Consider the following 21,471-nt stretch of genomic DNA (forward strand, 5'->3'; position numbering starts at 1 on the left):
TATTCGAATTGCCCACCCGTTGGGCGGAGCCTCTGATTAATTGTCGCGTTGGATTCCGTACAGCGCTTAGGCGCGAAGAGCCCCTGCGATTGGCCACGGCGGACCGGGTCGGTCGCGTCCGACCAATGCAACGTCACTAACATCAGCGTCACGTGGCGCGCGCCGACCAATGAACGCGAGGGCCGGCGCGCAAGCGGTCTAGGAATTGCGAAAGGGGGGGGAGGGGAAGTAGTGGAAGGAGGGGCCCCCCGCGCGTTGCCTTTTTCCGCGGTTCACGTTCGCGCTGAGGGGAAGGCGGCGAGGAGGCGGAGGCGGCGGAGGAGACGACGACGACGAGAACGACGACGCCAGAGGAGGAGGAGGAAGAAGGACGGAGGGACGCGGAGACAGGGGAACGTGGCAGGCGCGCGGCCACGGCAGCGCGGGGTGAGTTGAGCGGGCGAGGTGTCTCCGACCCCGGCCCGCTCGCCCTTCATTACCCCCCCTCGCTACCCCCGTGGTGCCTCACGTCTCGCCGCTCCCTCACACACTCGCGTTATCTACTCTCCTCCATTACCTCGTTACCTACCTCCCACCCACCACCATCCTTCCTGATGTTACCGTTTCGTTACCTCGATACCCGTGCGGTTATCTCGACGGTGGTCTCCGTCACTGCGCCTTCGTTCGGCCTTGCGTTCGCGCTCGTTACCGTGTGCCGCTACTGCAGAGCCCGTCAACCCCCTTGTCGGTGCCCGACCTTACTTCAGACCTTTATTGGTCACTCCGTGCCCGGTATCAATCTCAACGTTCATCCGACAAAGTCCCATCGCAAGGGAGGAACACAAACAAATAGTTTAAACATTTTCTTGGCCCGTATTGAAGCGGCTGTACGCCGTTTGGGCCTGAACTCCATTTCCCTGTACACGAGAATGCCGTGTGGGTGGACGGCTATGTACGACCAAGTGTCTTACCTACCCAGTGTCTCTGTACCAGTGTCTCACCACCCAGTGTCTCACCACCCAGTGTCTCACCACCCAGTGTCTCACCACCCAGTGTCTCACGAACAGTGTCTCACTACCCAGTGTCTCGCTACCCAGTGTCTCACCACCAGTGTCTCACTACCCAGTGTCTCACTACCCAGTGTCTCACTACCCAGTGTCTCACCACCCAGTGTCTCTCTACCCAGTGTCTCTCTACCCAGTGTCTCTCTACCCAGTGTCTCTCTACCCAGTGTCTCACCACCCAGTGTCTCACCACCCAGTGTCTCTCTACCCAGTGTCTCACCACCAGTGTCTCACTACCCAGTGTCTCTCTACTCAGTGTCTCACTAGCAGTGTCTCTCTACCCAGTGTCTCTCTACCCAGTGTCTCTCTACCCAGTGTCTCTCTACCCAGTGTCTCTCTACCCAGTGTCTCTCTACCCAGTGTCTCACCACCCAGTGTCTCACCACCCAGTGTCTCACCACCCAGTGTCTCACCACCCAGTGTCTCACCACCCAGTGTCTCACCACCCAGTGTCTCACCACCCAGTGTCTCTCTACCCAGTGTCTCTCTACCCAGTGTCTCTCTACCCAGTGTCTCACCACCCAGTGTCTCACTAGCAGTGTCTCACTAGCAGTGTCTCACTAGCAGTGTCTCGCTACCCAGTGTCTCACTACCCCGTGTCTCACTACCCCGTGTCTCACTACCAAGTGTCTCACTACCCAGTGTCTCACCACCCAGTGTCTCACCACCTTGTGTCTCGCTACCCCGTGTCTCGCTACCCCGTGTCTCGCTACCCCGTGTCTCGCCACCCCGTGCCTCGCCACCCCGTGCCTCGCCACCCAGTGTCTCTCTACCCAGTGTCTCGCTACCCAGTGTCTCGCCACCCAGTGTCTCGCCACCTTGTGTCTCGCTACCCCGTGTCTCGCTACCCCGTGTCTCGCTACCCCGTGTCTCGCCACCCCGTGCCTCGCCACCCCGTGCCTCGCCACCCAGTGTCTCTCTACCCCGTGTCTCTCTACCCCGTGTCTCGCCACCCCGTGTCTCGCCACCCCGTGTCTCGCCACCCCGTGTCTCGCCACCCCGTGTCTCGCCACCCCGTGTCTCGCCACCCCGTGTCTCGCCACCCCGTGTCTCGCCACCCCGTGTCTCTCCACCCAGTGTCTCTCCACCCAGTGTCTCTCCACCCAGTGTCTCTCCACCCAGTGTCTCTCCACCCAGTGTCTCTCTACCCAGTGTCTCGCCACTCAGTGTCTCGCCACCCCGTGTCTCGCCACCCCGTGTCTCGCCACCCCGTGTCTCGCCACCCAGTGTCTCGCCACCCAGTGTCTCGCCACCCAGTGTCTCGCCACCCAGTGTCTCGCCACCCAGTGTCTCGCCACCCAGTGTCTCGCCACCCAGTGTCTCGCCACCCAGTGTCTCGCCACCCAGTGTCTCGCTACCCAGTGTCTCGCTACCCAGTGTCTCGCTACTCAGTGTCTCACTACCCAGTGTCTCACCACGCAGTGTCTCTACCCAGTGTCTCACTACCATACCTGTCAACCCCTTCTCAGTGCCATACCTTATCACGGAACAATTCAGACCTTATTGGCCACCCTGTGCCCATTATACATCTCAGCGTTCATCCTACAAAGTCCCATCACAAGGGCGAAACACAAACATAGCCAAGCCCGAATGTTGTTGGCTGGATCTAAACGGATGTATGCCGTATGGACCTGAAGACTCATTTCCCTCTACAGAATACGTGATACGCCGCATGTGTGTTGGCAGATATGAAACGATACCCTTTTTGTTAAGCCAGGTTTTAGCTCCCGTCACGAGCACGCGTTACCCCCGCTCGTTACTATTTATTACCTCGTTACAATCAAGTTACCTCTAGCTATTTTAACCACCTTTAAACCCCCTCCAGCCACTCGTAGCCGCTGATTAGCAGCCATGCCCCCCACTTTATTTGTCTCTTCGATATCCCGCGTCACTTCCCCTTGGCATCCCTTTGCTCACTCCTTGTAACCCTGCTACGTTACCCTTAACTGCAATGGTAACCGCGGTGATAATGAAGCGGTTGAGGTGATTTAAAAGCAATCTCGGGCGTGGTCGCTAGTTTATAGAGCGATCGTTGTTACACACATTACAGAAGCTGCAGTGTGAATCCACGTAGTTTATTAACACGTAGTGGGCTTTCGGGACCAATGTTATCCACAATAGAGGTTTTTTGGGGTTGGATAGCTTAAATATAAATGTGTCGTTAAACCTGCCACCACCCGACACAGCCAATTAGTAAGGGTTGTCACGTAACAGTTCCTTACTAGTACAGCAATTCCGGTGTGTTGGATGGTAAATCCGCATATTAAATCTGGCTGTCGCCTGATGATGCTAGTTGTAATTACTGGCGAAACGTCGTACTCGAATTGTAAATGTTGTGGAATTACTCTCCAACACCGGTGTGCTGTACTAGTAACAAATTGGCTGTGTCGGGTGGTGGCGGTTTTAACGACACATTTATATTTACGCGATCTAACCCCCCAAAAAAACTTCTGTTATGAATCCATGTAATAATTAACGTTGATGTCAATCTGCGGAATCCACTGTGTGAACGGTTATAGAATCTATGTGCGAGTCTTACAGTACTCGTGTGGTCATCTGTAAACTATCTACAGGTGGTGTTTATAGTACCGTGGATTGAAATGCATAATCCTGAGGATATGAATCTGCAGACTTTACAGTGGTGACATCGCTATACACTACACTTGTTTTTTTAAACGGTTGCTGAGCATAGGTCCAAAACGTCAAACGGCCAGAAACAAGCAGCACTATCATAGTTGTAATGGATAAAGCGTTTATGCATTTCTTCAGAAATTAACGAATAAAGTTCATAGGAACGCGCTAACCACGATATGGATAGAGTGGTGTGCAAAGGGTGCGACTGGCCGTGACAAGACGATTGACTCGGTGAGTGTTGGATCATCAATGGAGTTCTCATCTTATTTAAACAAAATCGACTTAACTTTCAAGCCAAACTGTTAGACATTGAAACATATCAGGTACAGCGAGGTTAGGAACTGAGTGTGCTCCACCCTAGATGGCAACAGTGTTCCAACTTTGGCCATAGGGGCCATCCATTTAATACGTACGCATGGAGGGGGTTAACCCAAATGCGTACGCTTGCGTGTGGGGGTCTACTGACAATGTACGTACGCATAGGAAACGGGGGGCGGAGGGTGGAAAGCTTCGATAATAATTTGTCTGCATTGGCCTTCAAATGAGTTAGATAATCCGGCGGTGGACTATCTGTTGCTTAAACACGTTCATATTATGAATCCTTGATCGTTTCTTGCGTGGATTAAATATCAGCCGGGTGTGGGGAGGGGTCAGGTCTTGACAGATTTTTGCGTACGTACTAAATGGATGGCCCCATACTGTATTTGTCGTTTGTATAGGAGTCGCAGCCAATAAGTAAGGGTTGTCACGTAAGCATAACGTGCCAATTCGTTACTAGTATAGCACACCGGTGTGTTGGAGAGCAAATCCACAACATTTACAACATTACTAATTGGCTGTGTTGGGTAGTGGCGGGTTTAACGACACAGTTATATTTACGAAATCTAACAAAACACCTTATGGATGATATTGGTCGCGAAAGCTTGCGTGTTAAACTAGGAATCACAATTGATTGGAGTTAAAGAAGGGTATGGTACGGAAAGGAAAACCATGCTTCTTGAACGCCTCCTTTAGTAGATTGGGAATATGGTCCAGCCATTCCTTGACAGGTCAGATGAGATTGTGTAAATATAATCTGCTGTGGTGTGAACAAATCAAACCTGCAGTAAAACCTCTCAAAGAGACTAATTGGGGAAAACCTTTCCGGTTATTTGGGGTGTACTGAAACTAATTGATCATTGCGGACGTAAAATGACATTTGCACGTGATTAACTTGACTAAATAATTGCAAGTAAATGTTGAACAACATTTTAAAAAGCACTGCACATGTGTTGTGTGATGTAATCCGAGTTCCCATCGCCATGAAGCAGAGGTTACAAAGCTGAGATTCACTGGCTGTATCATGCGAAAGAGATGTTATGATGCATTTAAAGAGTTTATTTTGTTGCATTTGTGAAACGTTTAAATGAATGTAGAGCATGTGGTGTCCAACAACATGTACACAGAATTACACACAACAGATAAGTATATAACTTTATAATTGCGAGTGCGCATAGCCTACCACTCGAAGGTTAATTTGCGCACTACCACTGTTCAGGTAGTTTTTTTTTTAATTGATGACCAGAGCGGCAAATGTAGGGGAAAAAACTGAATATTTGGCACCACTCTCCCTCAAGAGTTCTATCCAATCCTCGGCCATTTTTCCGTCCAATCGCAGACCTGCCTTGGGTGTCAGTTGATGAAATCTGAAGGATTGTCCACCCCTCTTTAGTTTGTGTATGTTAGGGGGTTATGGCCAAGCATTGGAAAGCATTTGGGAGGACATCCACCAAAGGAGATGGAGCGATGAGATCAGTTCACCTGCATGTGGATTGTTGTTTCGCAAGGTCGTGAGAGGTGCGGGTGACCTTGAGGTCATCATCTAGCAGTGGATTGGTCATGGCTGGTGATAATGATGGCGTGGGTTAACGTTTGGGTTATGGCTTCGGGGTTTGGGGGTATGGTTACGGACCGCAGTAAGTAACATTGTTTTTCTTACCACGTAGTTGTAGGGACAGTAGTCTTCACTTTTATCTAATTTTGGTAACCTTTCCGACTTGCTCCGACTTCCGGCTTTGCTTGAGTCGGACTTGAATGTTTTTCCTGTGATGCCGACTGAATTTACAAACTATGTAATGTTTACGAAGGTTAAGCATTGGCATGGAGAAGTGTGGTTGATACACGAGGGTTATCTCACCGCAAACAAAATAAGCATCAGCCTGTGGCCATTCTAGAGTGATGTTTGCCAATAGCATTGGGCCTCTGTGAACAAACTTACTGGTTTAGACTTTGGGTCCTCGGCCACAGTGTGGCCTGTGAAATAAATGCCACTGGGTTTCCTAGCATTTGTGGGGTAGCTAGAACCCTTTACGAACACGGGAGCAGGGGGGGGGCCTTTCAGCCAATACGGTGTGTGGTGTGGTTCTATAGGCTTTGTGACGAGCGCTCGGCTCCGCCGACTTTAATAATTCATGTGAATCGCCTCTTCCCACGTGTGGACGAGAGGTGATGGGCGGGGGCTTGGTAACGTCAAAATCGCTGTCAGCCGCATCGCGCTGGGCGTGGCTTGTAGGGGGTTGCCTGCCTTCGGGACGGTGGGTGTGGGGCGTGGCCACTGTTTTTAAAGGGCCTAAAATAATCAACCATCCAATGAATTACAGATATTGGTTGTTTAAGCGACTTAACTATTCATCCGAGCGTTCGTTGTGACTAAATCAAGGTGATAGCAGGACTAGGGGGCCTCCTGCCCACAGCATCATTTCACAGGGCCCATGGCCACATTAGGCCGACCACTTCACAAGGCCCCGCAACCGATATTTATCCTTGGCTGCAAGCATCTTCTCAGCTGTACGAACCGGGTACGAGAGGGGGGGGGAGCATTTTAAACCTGAAAGCAGTTTATTATTTTGGCACACTCGGTACCATACTCTGCCGTCTTTCAGGTGTTTGGGAGGACAGTGAATACATATGGATCTTGCTTACCTGTCGGTTAATGTGTGGCTCGCCAAACGAGTTTAAAAACCCCAAAAGTCATATTAAGCTCTCGGTTAAAGACAAGGTTTCCCAACCCTGGTCTACAGTCACGTGAACTTATGGATTTTGTCGTGGTGTGAAGCGATACAATCTGCATTGATGTCCAGTACATCACACATCACCGCCATGGCCAATTAAACCCCCCCCTTTCCTGCACACCAGTGCACTGTGTGTTTTGGTGTTGCTCAGTGTAGACGTCCACAAATGGGACCTCCGTCACATACGGTCACGTGTTCTTAATCTCGTGTACATTCGTTTGACTTTAAATCACGTCGGCGCGTTTCACCGTGTTCGGAGAAACTTGCGCTTTATTTGCCCTGTCACCTGTGTGTACACGATGCTCCGACTGTCATATTTGATTGATGTTCCCATATCTGACCTTTTCACACATCTGCCTACACCTGGTCCCCAAGCGAGTTGGTTGCGTGATTGCATCGCATTTGTTTGTGCAAAGCCACACGAATATAACATATCATTCTAAGTCCCATCGGTCTATGGTATTTCCAGGCTTGTATTATTTAACCAACGACAATTAAGTAGACACTGGGCTGGTTTCGTGCTGTAGAAGCTCATCAGCAGTCGGGAATGGTAAAAAAATGCTGATGGGTTGGCAGATGTTATTTGAGTGTCCTTTATTGGCAAGAGCGCTTGGTATTGTTTTCTGTCTTGAAGGCATGTGGTGTACAGTGTGAACTATGAAATATTGTAGACTGGTGACGTGAATCCATAGGGTAGTAACTGTATCTGATGGTACAGTGAATATAGTATTTGTCTGTCTTGTCATTGTATAGCTAATGTATAAGTGGAATAATATGGGTATGTGTGTATGTAAAGTGGACTGCACAATAGTGAACGAGTATCCATAGGACAACCACTTGACTTCCCCAAACAGTTACCACCCTTGGAATGAGTATGGGACGAGTTAACCCGTAACAAGGATTTGAACTTGCAACCATACGATTGTGAGCCTCTCGCTCTACCCCTGGTTGACTAAAGTGACTGTGGATCGTATGTCGTACAGACTGTGTGATTATACACTATGGGTATATGTGTAGAGTTGTCTTCGATAATTTTGTGAATAGTTCATGTAAGTCGACTGCTGGATGAGGGCCTCTTCACACCCTATCGTTCATGGGGGTTTGACCATACTTCTCCCCGTTGGTCAGTGCGGGTTGAAGGGAGAACCAGGACCGGTGCAGACCTTGCTTGCCACTCGTGTTCGCCATGGCTGGGAATCAAACTGGGGTTCGTCGGTTTCACAGTGCAGTGTGCTAACTACTGCGCTACCGATCCACCTAATGTGTGCGATTGAATCAATACTATCTGGAGATAAGACTACCTGTATAGCGAATAGGCTGTGTGTGCAATCGCACCATGTGTGTAATCACACTGCATGCACAGCAGCCATTTATCAGTCCACTGCTGGATGAAGGCTTCCTCGCACTGTCGATCATGGGGGCTGTTTGACCATCCTTCGCTATACTGGTCAGTGTGGGTTGCTGAAGGCGAGGAGCCGAGAGACGTGAGACTGGATATTTTAATACCTAGTAAACTGAACTATCTTTTATTTTACCAGCTAACGTTCACTGAGCTATTTCGCTCTGTTTCAAAAGCGACCTGACCACAAATGGCTTATCATGTGGAAATGTATAGCAGCCAGATACTCTTAAGTGCATATTTCTAAATGTGGAGGGGAAAATCCACTGGACCACGGAGAGAACATCCAAACCCTAAATATACAGCTGTTAGGGTTGGGATCAAACCCACGACATCCTGTATACCAGGCGAGGGAGTTAACATCTCGCCACCGTCGTGCCTGCTTTAGTGACTACTATAGATGTATTAGTGATTCATGCGTATGTCATCGACAGCCATAATCCACTGCTGGATGAAGTCCTCCCTAGGCAGTCGCCATATCTATCTGTATAGGAACTCAAAAGGTAGGTAGTACAGTGACTGGGTGTGCGTGACTAATACTGGAGATCCAAGTGTCCTCTTCGTTTTGATGGTCGGGTTAGACCCTACATCTCTCACACAAGACAAAGATCCCCTGTATAGCCCTAACAGTCTGCCGGGGTAAGTGCTGTTAGCGAGCACCTATGAAGGCCGCCACAGCACACGAGGGGGTGGGTGGCCAACACCACGCCTGGCCGATTTTGTCTCCCCAGTGGCGATGTTTACACCACACCAGGTACTCGTTTGAGGCCGAGTCGACCTAGGAGAAGCCCAGTACACGCACAGATACAAGACACGTACAAGACAGAGACACATGAACAAGACGCACACAGACACATGAACAAGACACAGACAGACACATGAACAAGACACAGACAGACACATGAACAAGACACAGACAGACACATGAACAAGACACAGACAGACACATGAACAAGACACAGACAGACACATGAACAAGACACAGACAGACACATGAACAAGACACAGACAGACACATGAACAAGACACAGACAGACACATGAACAAGACACAGACAGACACATGAACAAGACACAGACAGACACATGAACAAGACACAGACAGACACATGAACAAGACACAGACAGACACATGAACAAGACACAGACAGACACATGAACAAGACACAGACAGACACATGAACAAGACACAGACAGACACATGAACAAGACACAGACAGACACATGAACAAGACACAGACAGACACATGAACAAGACAGACAGACACATGAACAAGACACAGACAGACACATGAACAAGACAGACACATGAACAAGACACAGACAGAGACACATGAACAAGACACAGACAGAGACACATGAACAAGACACAGACAGAGACACATTAACAAGACACAGACAGAGACACATGAACAAGACACAGACAGACACATGAACAAGACACAGACAGAGACACATGAACAAGACACAGACAGAGACACATGAACAAGACAGACACATGAACAAGACAGACAGAGAAACATGAACAAGACACAGACAGAGACACATGAACAAGACACAGACAGACACATGAACAAGAGACAGACGGACACATGAACAAGACACAGACACATGAACAAGAGACAGACGGACACATGAACAAGACAGACAGACACATGAACAAGACACAGACACATGAACAAGAGACACAGACGGACACATGAACAAGACACGGACAGACACATGAACAAGACAGACACATGAACAAGACAGACACATGAACAAGACAGACACATGAACAAGACAGACACATGAACAAGAGAGACACATGAACAAGAGAGACACATGAACAAGAGAGACAGACAGACACAGACAGACACATGAACAAGACACGGATACAAGACACACACACACGGTTCAACACACGGGGGGGTGGTGGTGGGGTGATGGAGCGCGGCCTCTACATTCCCCACAGCGGATAAGCGCTAAAGGGGGCCCATCGGGGCGCGCCTTTCCGCGCCCGTTGGCCGCGAGCCCGTCACGTGCTCGCCGGCGGGCCAATGGGCGCGGGGCTTCGTGTCGGCGCTCACGCCCGCCTGTGACTGCGTGGGCCAATGGGCGCGGCGCGCCTGCCCATCCGCGCTGGGAAATGTAAGCGGGCTCCATCTTCCTCGTCGTCCTCCCTGCTCCTCGTCATCGTCTCCGCTCATCATCATCCGCCTCTTCCCAATCATCCCCCTCGTCGTCTTCTTCGCCGTCGCGTTTGACATGGCGGACGCGGCGCGCAGCCCCGCGCCATGAGCCCCGCGAGCGGCCACACTGCTGCTGCTGCTGTTCACCTCGGCGGGAGAGCGAGAGCGGCGGCCGAGTGGGAGGGACGCGGGAGGCGACGCGGCGGAGCGGCGGTGAGCGGAGGATGCGCGGCTACGGGGTGGGGGTGGATGGGGTCGTCCGGTTATTGTGGTGGGTGGTTGGTTGCTGCTGGTGGGGGTGGTTGGTTGGTGGTGGGTGGGGTGGTTGGTTGGTGGTGGGTGGGGTGGTTGGTTGGTGGTGGGTGGGGTGGTTGGTTGGTGGTGGGTGGGGTGGTTGGTTGGTGGTGGGTGGGGTGGTTGTTGGTGTTGCGTGGGGTGGTTGGTGGGTGGGGTGGTGATGGTGGGTGGTGGGGTGGTGGTGGTAGGTGGGGTGGTTGGTTGGTTGGGTGGTTGGTGGGTGGGTGGGGTGGTTGGTGGTGGTGGGTGGGGTGGGTGGTGGTGGTGGGTGGGGTGGTTGGTGGTGGTGGGTGGGGTGGTTGGTGGTGGTGGGTGGGGTGGTTGGTGGTGGTGGATGGGGTGGTTGGTGGTGGTGGGTGGGGTGGTTGGTGGTGGTGGGTGGGGTGGTTGGTGGTGGTGGGTGGGGTGGTTGGTGGTGGTGGGTGGGGTGGTTGGTGGTGGTGGGTGGGGTGGTTGGTGGTGGTGGGTGGTTGGTGGTGGGGGTGGGGTGGTTGGTGGTGGGGGTGGGGTGGTTGGTGGTGGGGGTGGGGTGATTGGTGGTGGGTGGGGTGGTTGGTGGTGGGTGGGGTGGTTGGTGGTGGGTGGGGTGGTTGGTGGAGGGTGGGGTGGTTGGTGGAGGGTGGGGTGGTTGGTGGTGGAGGGTGGGGTGGTTGGTGGTGGTGGGTGAGGTGATTGGTGGTGGGTGGGGTGGTTGGTGGTGGGGGTGGTTGGTGGTTGTTGGTGGTGGTGGATGGGGTGGTTGTTGGTGGTGGTGGATGGGGTGGTTGGTGGTGGTTGTGGGTGGGTGGGATGGTTGCTGGTGAGTGGGGTGGTTGGTGGTGGGTGGGGTGGTGGGTGGGGTGGTTTGTGGTGGGTGGGGTGGTTTGTGGTGGGTGGGGTGGTTTGTGGTGGGTGGGGTGGTTGGTGGTGGGTGGGGTGGTTGGTGGTGGGTGGGGTGGTTGGTGGTGGGTGGGGTGGTTGGTGGTGGGTGGGGTGGTTGGTGGTGGGTGGGGTGGTTGGTGGTGGGTGGGGTGGTTGGTGGTGGGTGGGGTGGTTGGTGGTTGTGGGTGACGGGGGTGGTTGGTGGTTGTGGGTGAGGGGGGTCGTTGGTGGTTGTGGGTGAGGGGGGTCGTTGGTGGTTGTGGGTGAGGGGGGTCGTTGGTGGTTGTGGGTGAGGGGGGTCGTTGGTGGTTGTGGGTGAGGGGGGTCGTTGGTGGTTGTGGGTGAGGGGGGTCGTTGGTGGTTGTGGGTGAGGGGGGTCGTTGGTGGTTGTGGGTGAGGGGGGTCGTTGGTGGTTGTGGGTGAGGTGGGTGGTGGTGGTTGGTGGTGTGGTGGTGGTTGGTGGTGGGGTGGTGGTTGGTGGGGGTGGGGTGGTTAGTGGTGGTGGGGTGGTGTGGTTGCGGGTGGTGGTGGCTGGGGTAGTTGGTGGGTGGTGGTGGTGGCTCGGGTAGTTGGTGGGTGGTGGTGGTGGCTCGGGTAGTTGGTGGGTGGTGGTGGTGGTGGCTCGGGTAGTTGGTTGGTGGTGGGTGGGGTGGGTGTGGTGGGTGGGGTGGTGGTGGGTGGGGTGGATGGTGGTGGTGGTGGGGTGGGGTAGTTGGTGGGTGGTGGTGGTGGCTCGGGTAGTTGGTTGGTGGTGGCTGGGGTGATTGGTGGTGGTGGTGGCTGGGGTAGTTGGTTGATAGTGGTGGCTGGGGTAGTTGGTTGGTAGTGGTGGTGGTGGCTGAGGTAGTTGGTGGGTGGTGGTGGCTGGGGTAGTTGGTGGGTGGTGGTGGTGGCTGGGGAAGTTGCGAGGTGGTGATGGTGGTGGTGGCTGGGGTAGTTGGTTGCTGGTGGTGTTGGTGCTGGCTGGGGTAGTTGGTGGGTGGTGGTGGTGCAGGCTGGGTTGGTTGGTTGGTGGTGGTGGCTCGGGTAGTTGGTTGGGGGAGGTGGTGGTGTTGGTGGTGGCTGGGGTGGTTGGTTGGTGTGGTGGTGGTGGTGGCTGGGGTAGTTGGTTGGTGGTGGTGGTGGCTGGGGTAGTTGGTTGGTGGTGGTGGTGGCTGGGGTAGTTGGTTGGTGGTGGTGGTGGCTGGTGGTGGTGGCTGGGCTAGTTGGTGGGTGGTGGTGGTGGTGGTGGTGGCTGGGGTAGTTGCGTGGTGGTGGCTGGGGTAGTTGGTTGCTGGTGGTGTTGGTGCTGGCTGGGGTAGTTGGTTGGTGGTGGTGGTGGCTCGGGTAGTTGGTTGGTGGTGGTGTTTGTGGTGGCTGGGGTAGTTGGTTGGTGTGGTGGTGGTGGCTGGGGTAGTTGGTGGGTGGTGGTGGTGGTGGAGGCTGGGGCAGTTGGTTGCTGGTGATTCCTGGTGTGGTGGTTGCTGATGATTGCTGTGGTGGGTGGGGTGGTTGCTTGTGGTGGTAGGTGGGGGGTGGGTGCTTGTGGTGGTAGGTGGGGGGTGGGTGCTGGTGATGTGGGTGCTGGTGATGGGGGTGCTGGTGATGGGGGTGCTGGTGATGGGGGTGCTGGTGATGGGGGTGCTGGTGATGGGGGTGCTGGTGATGGGGGTGCTGGTGATGGGGGTGCTGGTGATGGGGGTGCTGGTGATGGGGGTGCTGGTGATGGGGGTGCTGGTGATGGGGGTGCTGGTGATGGGGGTGCTGGTGGGTGGTGGGGGTGTTGGTGGTGAGGGGTGGGGGGTTGGTGGGGGTGGGGGTTTGGGTGGGGGAGGGGTGTTTGGTGGGGGTGGGGTGGGTCGGGTGGTTGCTGGTGGTGGGGGTGTTGGTGGTTGCTTGGTTGCCGGTGGTGGTTGCCGGTGGTAGTTGCCGGTGGTGGGTGTGGTGGTTGGAGGAGTGGTTGCTGGTGGTGGCTGGGGTGGTTAATGGGGTTGTGCCATTGTCCGGTTGTAGTTAATGATTCGGTGCTGTGGATACAATGTGGTTACTTGGGTTTCCCGGTTTTTCTGGTTAATGGTGGATTTGGCCTGTTCAGTTATTGTGGTTACAAATGTCGTTAATCAAGTGGTTATGGTTAATGATGTGGGGTAGGCAGGTTATTGTGGTTAATGATGTTAATGTTGTGGTTAATTGGAAATTGTGGTTTAGGGGATCGTATGTTGGGTTTTTTATATTGTGTTTGTGGTAACTAATGTGTTTTGTGGTTAATTGTATGTTTTTTGGTATAGTCCGTTTTTGTTGAATGATTAGGTTAGTGGTCTATGAAGTAGTTATCGTGGTAAATGATAAGATTGTTGTGGTTAATGATATGGGTCTGGAGTAGTCTGGTTATCATGTATTGATGTTGTGGTTACGGTTTTTGGGTTACAATGATTTTTGTTCGTGTGGTTAATGAGTGTGTAGGATGTGATTGTTGAGGGTAATGATGTGATTATGCGCCGGTGCATTCAGTCAGATGTATAATGTGGTTACGAGGTGGTTTGGTTATCCCAACTGGACATCTCTCAAATAACAGCTGAACGGTTTTTCTCCAGGAAAAAAAAAATACATTCGGATTCTGTTTTCATTCACGTAGTTAGATTTTAGTGTGGTTGTTTTGGTGTTTATTTGGTTCATGGGTGTTGGTGCGGCTATTGGGGTGAATAATATGGTATACGCATGGATTAGTGTGGCTTACGAGACAGGTCCCTTGAGAGCTCTCTGTGCGGCTACACTTCTCCCCTCAAGGTGGGAGTGGGACCTGCCCGTACAAGAGCAGATGAGGCAAAATCGGTCAAACAATCTTAATTTCTCAATTGCGATTTGCATGTAGCAATCATTGCCACCCACCCCCTCCCCCCTTTTATTTTGACTGATTGTGATGAGTCTCCTTATGCCCACTGAGACAGCTGCCACTGGGGGTGCACTTGAAAAATATCTGAGATGTTATGTGAAAGGTTTTTGTGAAACCCCGCCTCCCCCGACATTATAGGGGGCTTTTTCAAAAAGAAAAGTGTTATCATCATTAACCTGGTCTAATCGTGCTGACTTTTATATCCTTAATTTTCGTGGTTTCGGTTCATCATTTGAACCGATACCACTTGCGTCAGCACGAACCAATAACATAAACAAGGTAATGACCGAGTTTGAGTATCTGAACCGGTCCTGGATCGCCCCTTTACCAGCCCGCACGGACCAGCGTGGTGAAGTATGCTCAAACATTCCCCACAACTGATATGTCAATAGCAGGCCATTACTCGGCAGTGGCTTGATACCATCTGTGAATGTTGTTTATCAGGATTAGATGAGCAAGAAGCCATTGAGAAGAAAATCATTGATGGTTGATATCGGATAAATGATGTGGATAGAGTACAGTACTGTATATGGTTGTGTGGGTGCGGTTGTGTTCTTTTATGGGTATGGGTGTGTTCTGGTTGCATGCGATTGACGTTTTTATATCCTGTATTTAATTAACTGGGAGAGGCTATGAAACCATTGAGACGGATTAAACAGCATTGCCTCTTTTGCAAGGGCGACATGGGTCTGTTGGTGTGCGTGGTGTCTGCGAATAGCCTGTGATATGTCTTGACGGTTCTGTGTGTGATGTGCCCATGTTCAATATCCGTGATGAGCCTGTGTGAGATGAAACTGAGCGACAGCGTTTTGCAGGGTGTGCGTGGCAATGCGTTTAAATGCGTGGTGTGCGTGTGCGCATCCGTGATTTTTTTCGTGTGCGATTTCGGCTTTGCTAGATGTGCGTCTCCTTTTTGTCCATGGGTCCGGTGATGTCTTGCGTGGCGAGTGCGTGTGATGGGTCTTTCCGTCGTGCACGCATGTGCGCCGTCCTGCTGTCCCTGTGTGTACCATCGTCTTCCTCCTACGCGGGCCGCCATAAGAACGCCCTCGCCGCCCCCCCCCCACTCGCCGCCCTCTGCTCCTCATCAGCACGCCCGGCTCGCTCGTTAGCGGCACCCGCCCACACTGTTCGCCTGCGTTAAGTGGTTCCACTGTACGCGCTACTGTAAGCCCCATCCCCCCCCCGTGTGATGGGAGCGGTGGTGGGGGGGGGAGTTGAGGGACAGGCGGCGGCAGAGAGAAGATGGCTCGGTGAGTCCGTGGGGAGTGGATGGGGTTAGGCGATTATTATCAGATGTTTCCGAGGCTTTCCCCATCGGGCACGTGACGTCAATCCAGCCCTTGGTAACGATGCCTCCTCGCTCCCCGGTGTCCGATTCCTACCTCCCAGAGCAGCGCTGTCTGGGTAGCAACCGCTCCCTCTTCGCCCCCCCTCGTCCCTCATCGCCGCCTCTCATCTCTCTCACCTCGCTCCCTCCCCGCTACTGTCTCCCACCTCACCTCGTTGCTCCCTTCCTCACCACCACCACCTCCTCGTCCCCCGTAAACAGCTTCAGTTCCTCACTACCTCTTTGCGCATCTCACTCCCCTTCTTGCTCCCTTCCTCACCATCTCGCCCCCCCCCCACCTTCACCCGTGAAATCCGTGGGGTGCAAGTGTGGCGATGATGATCGCAGGCTTCTCGCCGTTTCTACGGAAACGATTCCCTTTTTAATAGCGTCGCATCCTTTTCGCTACCAGAGGGACCACACACCTCAGCAGGGTTTGTCAAATGTAAGCAGGGATTTAGCCTGGAAAGCGTTTGGATGGGGCTGTACTTGATGCGCGCAAAGCGGGTTGTCACCGGCAGCTGTGTGGCTGCATTGTTTACGGCACAGGGCAGTAACAACATCCATTGTACTGTCCTTGGTTACTACCCATGCCCCCCCCCTCTTATCCTTCATAAACTCGCAATGACCAGAGCTGTACGGAGCCAACCGAGTAGCCAACCGATTATCACGGAATGGCTACGTACGGTGCGTAAGAAGTTCAACATGTTTACATACATAACCAACGCGACCCGTTCGTGTGGGGAGGCACTTATCAAGGAGTGAAGTGACGAAAGGGCTGGATGTACAAGCCAGTGGGTTTTACTTAGCTCTTCATAGTTATGTTGATGCTGGTGGTGGTGGGTTCTAAGTCGGTCAACCCACGGCACCTGGATCTGTTCCATGACCTGCCAGCGGGCCTTCAGACACTTCACGTGGTCTCAAAGTGCACCAAGCGTGGCACAAGCGCCGTCGTGGTGACGTCGCCGCCATTTTAGCGATGAACGGTGGTTTGTTTTTTGTTGGGGGAGTTTTTGTTGTTTTTGTTTTAGGGAGCCACTTGGCTCACTTCCGATTGCCGAGCCTGGGGTAATGTCGGTCCGTCCGGTGGACACTTCACACGTCTTTGACAAAGTTCTACAACCCCCCCCCCCCAAGCGTTCACCACACAGTCTCGCGCACACAGCTCGCCTACACAACGGCAATGGGCAGTTTATTTTTTGTCGGAAGAGATTAGCAACATTATTTGCCTACATTTTTTTTTTCCCCAAAAAAGTTATTCTTTACTTGATTTTGCTACCAGCGGGCCCGCCTAGTTCGCGTGCGTGCCAAGACGACGAGTTTGTGTGGGTGTGATGTTTAAGCGTAAAAACACAAGTGCATGTGTGTGTAATTTAGGTTAGAATGTGAGCCATAGGGGTATTGGTGTGTGCGTGAACACTCAAGGGTGTTCAGGGGTGGGGCGGTCTTAGTGTGTGTGGGACGGTTGGGGTCCGATGATGAGCCCGGCGACCCGAGTTCGATTCCCGCTCACGATCAATAAGTGGAGAATATTTGACCTCAAATGAGTACCTGTTGCTGTGTGTAAACATCGCCACTAGGGAGACAAAGGCGGCCGGGCGTGGTCCTGGCCACTTACCCCCTTGGTGTGCCGTACCGGCTTTCGTAGCGCTGCTGCCTCGCAGCACTTGCCCCAACAGTCTGTTCATGCATTAGGAGTGGAGGGGGGGTATCTTTGTGGGATGTTAATGTGCGCCAGTGTCTTTCACACAGTTTTAGAGGGGGGGGAACACTTTCGCCGGTAAGCATCATCAGTGCAAGGGCCCACCACACACATTATTTGAAACCATTGGGGTTTGACAGCAGCACGATGGTGATTGGGGCTGTTTTCACTCGGGGGGCCGCACCGTTAGGGGCCGCACGAAAGGCCACCAGGGGCCCCACCGATGGCCCGCGGGCCTTGCCATGAAGAATGCTGCGCGGTGTGCGTCAGAAGGCGAGCGCGGGTGTTCAGTCTGCACGTGGTGACGCGTGCACACATCACGCAAAACAACGGAGGGGGCCCCCTTAATGGACCGGCCTGCCGGCTTGCTTGTCACGCTGCTGCTGTTTCTTACCGACAATGTAATTGGTGCAAGGGGACGGCGGCTGCCCGGCTGCTGAACTTAAACCCGAGCGGCGCTCTGCAACCAGCGTCGTCATGAGTCGGGTGACGTTAACGATTAAATGGTTTTGGTTGATTCGTTCGAGCTGTAATTTGTGGCCAGGTCCCTTAATAAAAATAAGCCCATAGCTCAATGACCTGGTAAAATAAACAGTTTAGTTTAATTTGTATATTTTAAGTATTATATATTTTTAGAGTAACACGTAGGCTTTGCAAATGTTGTGGAATTACTCCTGAAGTCACGAATTGGCGCGTTGTTTACGTGACAAACCTTACTGGCTGTGTCGGGTTGTGGATGGTAACGACACATTTATACTTACGCGATCCAACCCAAACACCTTTATTATGAAAATGTTTATTACATTTCCTATGCATTGCCCACTCCTATCGTGTGTTTTGTATATTTTGTCGTAACGTTCTGACCCGCACTAACTGGACACGTGTGAGGAAAGGGAGCCTTATGGCGCCATGGGCTTTCTTCCAGTATCAAATACATGTTGTGATTCCGAGAGTCGAATCCCGGTCAAATGTTGGGGAACGATCCTCACTCGCGAATGTTCGCATGGCGCGTTCCATTGCGATTGGTCCGGCGAGCAGCCATCGGCAGTGGGGGGGGGACATCGGTCAACCGAGTGGTACGTTCCAGTAGCCGCACGCACCATGTCGCAAACCCATAACCATTTGAATAAAACATCTATTTTATTATCGATAACGCTAAACGTACTGAAATATTGCAAACCCTAGATAATTATCTCCCCCCCCCCCACCGCCGAATTGGTTTCTTCCGCATACACACAACACTGCCCCTCAATTTGCACCCATTCGACCCTGGCACCGGTGGTCTCTTCCAACCCCTCAATTGGCACCCCTACGACCCTGGCACCGTTGGTCTCTTCCAACCCCTCAATTGGCACCCCGACGACCCTGGCACCGGTGGTCTCTTCCAACCCCTCAATTGGCACCCCGACGACCCTGGCACCGGTGGTCTCTTCCAACCCCTCAATTGGCACCCCTACGACCCTGGCACCGGTGGTCTCTTCCAACCCCTCAATTGGCACCCCTACGACCCTGGCACCGTTGGTTTCTTCCAACCCCTCAATTGGCACCCCTACGACCCTGGCACCGGTGGTCTCTTCCAACCCCTCAATTGGCACCCCTACGACCCTGGCACCGGTGGTCTCTTCCAACCCCTCAATTGGCACCCCTACGACCCTGGCACCGGTGGTCTCTTCCAACCCCTCAATTGGCACCCCTACGACCCTGGCACGGGTGGTCTCTTCCAACCCCTCAATTGGCACCCCTACGACCCTGGCACGGGTGGTCTCTTCCAACCCCTCAATTGGCACCCCTACGACCCTGGCACCGGTGGTTTCTTCCAGCCCCTCCCAGCTCTGGGCCACTACCGCCATTGTGCACTGTACTGTGCTCTCTCGCAGGCACTGTACGTTTTAAATTCCATTTCTTTTGTCAATCCACTGCTGGATGGGGGCCCTCCCCACGTCTGTGCGGTGCGTGGGGGATTAGTTGAGCATACTTCACCACACTGGTCAATGCAGGTTGGTTGAATAGACGCTGGGAGTATAGAATTACTCTAGCAGCGTGACTAATTTATCTTTTAAAATTGAATTTTTTTAGGCGGACGATTAGTGCGTAATTGTGAATGAAGGTTTTTTTTTTATATTGATGAGAACGTGATGGAAATGTCAGTTTTTGGGCAGCTGGAACCAGCAAAGCAGAACGTACGAGAGAGACCCCTGTACAGACGAGACGATACGAGCAAGGCAGTGAGTGTTGAGTGACCGTCGCATACGAGATGGGCGGGAATCGACGAGCCAGACGGTGCAAATGAGATTGTACAACCAAGCTAAAGCGAAATTGTTTAATCGAATTGCGAACCCCGATTTGTGGCAATTTTAATTGTGTGTGTGTGTGGGGATGGGGCAATCTGGTGCATGCCCTTGCACTGTACCTCCACAGCTGTACTGCGTTGGCCCCAACCCTCCTGTATGCACTCGCTGTGGCACATGAGCATTGCGTGTGGTGCTGTACGGTGTAAGGCCTATTACTGTCTTGTACCAACAGAATAAAGTAACAGTTTGTCATTTTATGCAGGAAAGCTTCACTCTTGCTCAAGACTCTGGTGTTCGGGAGGGTCCTGCTTGGGATTGCTTGGAGAAGAATTACATTATCTTGCTAATTATTTTTGTGATAAAAAGCCTTTGCATGCAATGGAAGTGCACTTAAACTGGGATCCCCCCCCCTCGGCTCTACGGTGCAGTTGCACCGCCTGCTCGCTTGACGGCGAAGCCACTGATCAAGACGAGAGGGAGATATTTTTAGAGGGCAGAGCACAGTGTGGAGCTGTGACTTGGGTGCTTTGGGAGTTACGGAGTGGGTGGTCGTGCACACCAGAGAGCAGCGGAGATGGGAGGCAAAAAGGAAGAGAAAGGCGGGGGATGATGCTTTGGGGGGGAAGGTAATGGCAGAGAGGGAGAGACCGGCTTGTTGCATAGTAACACGTACGTGCGGTGGGTGGGTGTTGGCTGTGGTTAGCCCCGTGGTGGTGGTTGCAGTGGAGGGGCTACGGCTGGGAGTGGTGCCGCCACAAGTGGACGAGGAGCTGTCGGTATCGAGGCTTTTAGTTTCTTTGCGTGCGTTCTTCCCGGCCGCGATCACTGGTGTCGCCAAAACAAAATCGACGGGGGTTTGCGCCCGGTGTCTGGAGTCTTGCCGAGAGGGTAAAGCATCGCTCTTCTTTTAATAAAATATGACTTTGTTTACTTGCTTAGGCTTCCGTGGTTGTGCTGTGCAGCTCTCCGATGTGTGCAGGGGTCGTTACCGCATGACGTTCGGCACGATGTCCGGCGTGTTTTGAACCTTGGTATCGCGGTCCACTGGACTTTTTCTATTTAACATTTGAGTAATTCCCTTGAGCCGTGGAACGTGTGTGCAGAGCGTTTTTTTTGCCACTTTTTCACAAACTATATTGAGAAATGAAGCCCCGATGGATCTCCATGTGTCGTCTGTTTGACTCCATATGCTGGGAGCTTTTGTCATGCACTGAATTGAAGATGCTCCCAGTGCGAGGAGGGAAACATTGGACGTCAAGCCAAACCACATGTGGCACGACCCGAACAAACGCAGTGGACAGCTATCGGGGCTTAATTTCTCAACAAATACTTCTTGCGTTACTGCTAGACTGCAGTAGGTGGTACGTAACAAGTACGATAGTCGTATGCCATAGCGGGAGGTTTCTGAATGCGGTGTGGCGAGTGCAGACATTTTTTTCCCCTTGTTTACCAACCCGGCTGACATTAAGCCATGTTTATTGTGATATATCTGGTTCCAATACAAGTCTGTTGTTGTTTCTGTGTACAGCGCGTAATTTTTTACTGGTTAGCCTTCACCGAATCGCTGGTGGAGTGGGGTAGGTGGAGCGTGACTAGTAGCCACAAACCAACAGGTAATAATAGATGTGGTGTGCCGGATGCGGAAACGCTTTGCAGGTTTCCTCAAAAAGTAATAATTAAATGGCCATGAACGGCCGTTCTATATCAAAAGATTAAACTATTTCCATACCAAGTAGAAATGTTACCAAGTCGGCTTTTAAGGACCAATGTTTAACTCGAGCAGCGTTTGCTTGCACAGCAAATCCTCCTGATGGCTTCCTTG

General features: G+C 52.4%; 1 protein-coding gene across 3 annotated transcripts in view; it reads left to right on the plus strand.

Annotated features, from left to right (window-relative positions):
• The first annotated feature begins 240 nt into the window (after nucleotides 1-240).
• The window catches only part of LOC144945107 (guanine nucleotide-binding protein G(I)/G(S)/G(T) subunit beta-1-like), a 44,855-nt gene continuing 23,624 nt past the window's right edge, over nucleotides 241-21,471 (plus strand). Inside the window, exon 1 of one of the 3 annotated variants that reach the window (XM_078873370.1) lies at nucleotides 241-426. The gene's annotated coding sequence lies outside the window, so the exon portion shown is untranslated. Of the gene's footprint in view, nucleotides 427-10,225; nucleotides 10,510-21,471 lie in introns of those variants that run through there. The other 2 variants (XM_078873368.1, XM_078873369.1) reach the window with 2 other exon arrangements.

Source organism: Lampetra fluviatilis, chromosome 36, assembly GCF_964198595.1.
Source record: "Lampetra fluviatilis chromosome 36, kcLamFluv1.1, whole genome shotgun sequence".
NCBI classification, from domain to species: Eukaryota; Metazoa; Chordata; class Hyperoartia; order Petromyzontiformes; family Petromyzontidae; genus Lampetra; species Lampetra fluviatilis.